Genomic DNA, 6000 nt, shown 5'->3' with positions numbered 1-6000 from the left:
AAAGCTTCTGAAGCGTGATCATCGAACAATCAAGCGTTTCATTCAAAATAGTCAACAGGGTCGCAAGAAGCTTGTGGAAAAACCAAGGCGCAAAATAACTGCCAATGAACTGAGAAAAGTCAAGCGTGCAGCTGCCAAGATGCCACTTGCCACCAGTTTGGCCATATTTCAGAGCTGCAACATCACTGGAGTGCCCAAAAGCACAAGGTGTGCAATACTCAGAGACATGGCCAAGGTAAGAAAGGCTGAAAGACGACCACCACTGAACAAGACACACAAGCTGAAACGTCAAGACTGGGCCATAAAACCTTTTTCTAAGGTTTTATGGACTGATGAAATGAGAGTGAGTCTTGATGGGCCAGATGGATGGTCCCGTGGCTGGATTGGTAAAGGGCAGAGAGCTCCAGTCCGACTCAGACGCCAGCAAGGTGGAGGTGGAGTACTGGTTTGGGCTGGTATCATCAAAGATGAGCTTGTGGGGCCTTTTTGGGTTGAGGATGGAGTCAAGTTCAACTCCCAGTCCTACTGCCAGTTTCTGGAAGACACCTTCTTCAAGCAGTGGTACAGGAAGAAGTCTGCATCCTTCAAGAAAAACATGATTTTCATGCAGGACAATGCTCCATCACACGCGTCCAAGTACTGCACAGCGTGGCTGGCAAGAAAGGGTATAAAAGAAGAAAATCTAATGACATGGCCTCCTTGTTCACCTGATCTGAACCCCATTGAGAACCTGTGGTCCATCATCAAATGTGAGATTTACAAGGAGGGAAAACAGTACACCTCTCTGAACAGTGTCTGGGAGGCTGTGGTTGCTGCTGCACGCAATGTTGATGGTGAACAGATCAAAACACTGACACAATCCATGGATGGCAGGCTTTTGAGTGTCCTTGCAAAGAAAGGTGGCTATATTGGTCACTGATTTGTTTTTGTTTTGTTTTTGAATGTCAGAAATGTATATTTGTGAATGTTGAGATGTTATATTGGTTTCACTGGTAAAAATAAATAATTGAAATGGGTATATATTTGTTTTTTGTTAAATTGCCTAATAATTATGCACAGTAATAGTCACCTGCACACACAGATATCCCCCTAAAATAGCTATAACTAAAAACAAACTAAAAACTACTTCCAAAACTATTCAGCTTTGATATTAATGAGTTTTTTGGGTTCATTGAGAACATGGTTGTTGTTCAATAATAAAATTAATCCTCAAAAATACAACTTGCCTAATAATTCTGCACTCCCTGTATATTAACGGTGTGATTAGCCTAATATATAGGAATTATGTGGATGGAGGACAAACTATATTCTTAACTATTATACTTATATAGAACCTGCAAAAATACAATCAGAGCACATCAGTAACACCCTTGCATATACAGAAAATAAACATCATAACGTCAATAAGCATTGTACACATAGAATACAAGGGCTCATTAAAGCGTTGCCTTGATAACTGTTTTAGATAATAGAGATTAGAATTGTAAATGTCAACCTTTAACCATTGTCTAATAAAGCATTCTCAGAGAACATTTCTTAATAATGTGAGAAAATACAGGCTAGCAGTACATAGGGGAAATGCTTAACATAATAGAGCATGGTGTGACTAACTTCCATCACAAATATACTAAGCAGTTTAAGCAATATTACAGTAAATGTTTTCCCTATATATATAAAAAATAAATAAAGAAAGAAAGCAGATAGAAGCAAAAGCTTTCAAATAATCTTGCAAAATGTACCAACTTGTGGAGCCTTTTCAGTCCTGGAACTAATGTTCATGATATTAAACAAAAATAGAACTAGATTTCTACTTAGCAGACTGCACAGTCTTCATCAAATGGGTCTCTCATTCAGTGAATACAAAAAATATTTTCTCCAGCGGGATCTGTTCGGTTCAATCATAACAAGGGTTCACACTGGGATCTATCTCCCTCCCTATCCTATGCCGGTTTTTAAGTTCACCTCCACGGCTATGCAACGATCAGCCCAGCTAAAAACACCAGCCAAAGGAGAGTTTCCACTGTCGGCAACCATATAAGGCGATGCAATTGTCACCATCTCTGAGGTCCTGCCCGACCGAGGTCGCTTAGCCCTCCAAATCAGAGTAAGATTCTCACCAAAGCCGACAGTCTCATCATGTCCTCCTTTCTCTAGACCCGCAGTCATCTCCACCTCGGTCAGCCACATCATAGCAAGCCCCAGTGTCATTCCAGCCCTCAACTGGGAGGGAACCAAAGGCCTTACTTTAATAGAACTAGCAACGGGAGGGCCAGCGTTAGAGGGGTTAGAGAAACCTGGTCTGCACCAGACATAAGTAGGCATAGATTGTTGGTGTGGGGGAGTATTCAAGTGTAGCACATTCTCCTGCCACCCTTTCACCATCGGCAGGACTGTGGGATAGAGCTGTGGGTTATTCAATGTGCTTGTTACCTCTTCAGAGCTAATTTCCTTCCACCCTATTTCTCCTTGGCATAGGGGATCTGAATCCGATCTCGAATAATTAGTTCCAATTAGGTCGACTTTATCTTTAGTAGAGATCTCATATACACAGCAATGTATATTATCGATCATCTCTTCCTCAAATCGCGAAATACATGTCAATAAAAGTTCCTTAATTGTATAGCAGAGTTGCTCATCCATGTTGATCTTCAATCACAATACAGTGTTCTAAGGTGTGAACGTTCTTCAGCACAAGCGGTTGGACGGACTGAATTATCAGAAAAATGTGGGGTAGGGAGAGGTAAAGGCCGTTATAGGCCTCTGCTGCGTACTTTCTCCATGTGGGTCTGCCTGTTCTCAAATATATATGAAAGTCACATTAAACTGTTCCAGAAGAAGTACTTATCTTCCTGCTCTTAAAAAAAAAAAAAGAGTTTAAAGATCTTTGGAGAGATATCCAGCAGTTATATCAGCTCCCTGATGCAGTCATGCAGTCATGAAAAAACAGCAGCCATCTTAGTCGGTAGTCGGACCCCCTTTAACACTACTTTTGTTAGTCATTGAGAATTTATTGGAGCTGAAATCTTTCCTCGCTATATCCCCAATAGTCTTTGATTTACGTGAAATAAATTTACACTTCTGCAATATGAACAGATCTTTATCCATTTCCAGTATTGGTAATCTCTTTCTAATGATGTTACAAACATCATGTATGTTGTTATGAAATTAACATTTTCTGTCATATTCATTTGTTTAGATCTATCAACTAGCAAAAACTTTCTATCCATGACAGAAACTTATTTAGATACATTATTCAACACATTAGGATTGTATCCTCTCTCAATAAGTTGTGATGTTAAATCATTTGCATGATGCCAATAACTCTGCAGATTAGTGCAATTGCGCCTCAAACGCATATATTGACCCTTCGGTATACCTCTCTTTAGATGTGTGGGGTGTGAGGAATCTGCCCTAAGTATGGTGTTTCATGAGATTTCATTTCTATAGACCTCTGTCAATATTTTAGTCTCATCATGGCTTAATAAGACATCCAAATATGGCATACTGAGCCTAGAATGATTATATGTGAATTTTAAATTATCATCATTCATATTTAGATATTCCAGAAAAGTCATTTAAAGATTCAATGCTGCCATCCCACACCATGTCATCAATATAGCGGCTGAAAAACTTAATATTGTTCCTATATCTATTATTGACTCCAAAGATTGCCTAAGATTCAAAAAATGCCAAAAACAAATTGGCATACGAGGGGGCAAATTTTGCCCCCATCGCAGTGCCTCTTTTTTGTACAAAGAATTCACCATTGAACACAAAATAGTTGTGAATTAAGAGAAATGAAACTGCTTCAAGTTTATATCCAATAAGGTCAGGCTCATAGTCAGAGTATCTCTCTAGCATTTTCTTCAGTGATCTAATACCCAGATTGTGTGGTATACAAGAATATAAATAAACCACATCGATGGTAACAAACACAAAATTTTTGCTGAACTTCAAATTAAGGGAAAAATTAAATTAATATACAGATGAATCCGTCAGATATTGGCAACAACAATAGTAATAACAATAACAATGACCAAATAATTTATATTATACGCCCCCTCAAAATATTGAGAAGGTATTCAAGTACATGACTAAAGTTAGCAATAATATAGGTATATAAATATTTTAAGTAAATATTAACATGGCAATATGTACTCAAGGTATCATGAATCTCATACTTAGTAATATGGCAAACAAGTTACATATCTATATATATATATATGTGATTGCATAAACGCATTTAAAGACAAACTAAGCATCTATAGGAAACGCATGGTGTGTATTGGTCTCCAAGAATTGACTAAATGCCAACTAGATAACTGTTTCTTTAGTAATAAAGACCCAGTTGCCACAAATGTAACCATACCCACCAATGCATTCATGCATACCAATAACTAAACCGTCCATATTAATGTGAATATTCATATACATATTTGTTGCAACATTTACTTATGCCAGTATTTATTCCAGTATTTATCTTGTTTTTGTTATTATATATACTATATTTATTGTCATTACCTTTACCATTATTGTTATTTGTATCCTTATTTTTCACCAAGATTAGGATGAATATATTTATACGAAAGAGAGACCTTGTATCATAAGAAAATTTTGTTTCCCCGAAATCTTCATCATCAATGATCGTTACAAATCGTTACAAAACAGTATTAGACTGTACATCTCAAAAATTAATTAATTAGATACATAAAGACTACTACTAGAAGACATAAGGAACTAGTAATCATATCAAAAAGGAAAAAACCTATACAAAATAACTAATGTCCCAATAAAAGGTTCAACCCAGTAGGAACCCTGAACTTTAGCTTATATATCCAATATAGCTCCTTTTTATCAAGTATCTTGTATCTGTTTCCACCCCTAGAGGTAGTCTTTGCCACATCAATAATTCTCACTTTTAAATCCCCACTATTTGTAAAATTAAAAAGATTAAAGTGTCTGGCCACCGTAGAGTCCTTATTGAAATTTTTTACATAATTTACCTGCCCTCTGATCCTCACATTTACCTCCCTTGTCGTCTTACCAACATATTGTATATGGCAATGCTTGCACTCTAACATGTAGACTGCAAATGTGGTTTAACAATTTGCATAAAAAGATATGTCATAAGTCATTTCATCTACAGATTATTTAAACACACTAGTTAATTCCATCATACTACAAGTTAAGCAGGTTCTTGCTCCACACCTGAAATTTCCTTTCCTCCTTAGCCAATGATCACCCCTGTTACTTAATGTATTGGGAACCAAACTAGGGGCCAATTTCGATGCCAAGGTCATTGTTTTTTTTGGACAAATTTACATTTTTTCGATGTGACTTTGCAAAACACTGTCACCTGCCAAAATCGGTAAATTCCTTTTTAAAATTTCTACTATCTGCAAGAATTGTGCTGTATATTCTGTAGTGAATACAATATTATCCTTGTAAGTATTATCAAACCTTTTTCCTCTGTTGTTCTTAATGACCATTGTACTAACTTCCAACTTGGTCTCTTCTAATTTAGCTTGATTATATCCTCTAGCCATCTATTAATCAATTAATCTGCCTGCTGTTGATAAACCAAGTCATCATTGGTACTACATTGTATTCTGATGAACTGACCCCTTGGTATGGCATGAACAAGATGTGGGGGGTAACAAGAGCTCGCATGGAGAATAGTTTTCCCCACAGTAAGTTCCCTGAACGTTCTGGATACTATTCTTTTATTCTCAATGTCACCCACTAGTGTCACATCCAAGAAGTCAGTCTTAACAGAATTATAGCCTCCAATGAATTTTAAGCACATGTCATTATCATTTAGAAAGTCAAGAAACAGACCAAATGATATTTCATTAAGAGACTCATCAACGATTAACATCAAGTTGCCCCCAACGATTAAGATCAAGTCACTGAACTTCACCCCCATAGCAGTGCCACAACACTGGAGGTAGTATTTATCATTAAACATTGGAAAACTATGAGTCACTATGAACTCTAGAA

This window comes from Bombina bombina, chromosome 1 (genome assembly GCF_027579735.1).
Source record: "Bombina bombina isolate aBomBom1 chromosome 1, aBomBom1.pri, whole genome shotgun sequence".
Taxonomy (NCBI): Eukaryota; Metazoa; Chordata; class Amphibia; order Anura; family Bombinatoridae; genus Bombina; species Bombina bombina.
Note: the sequence above shows the minus strand (reverse complement) of the source record.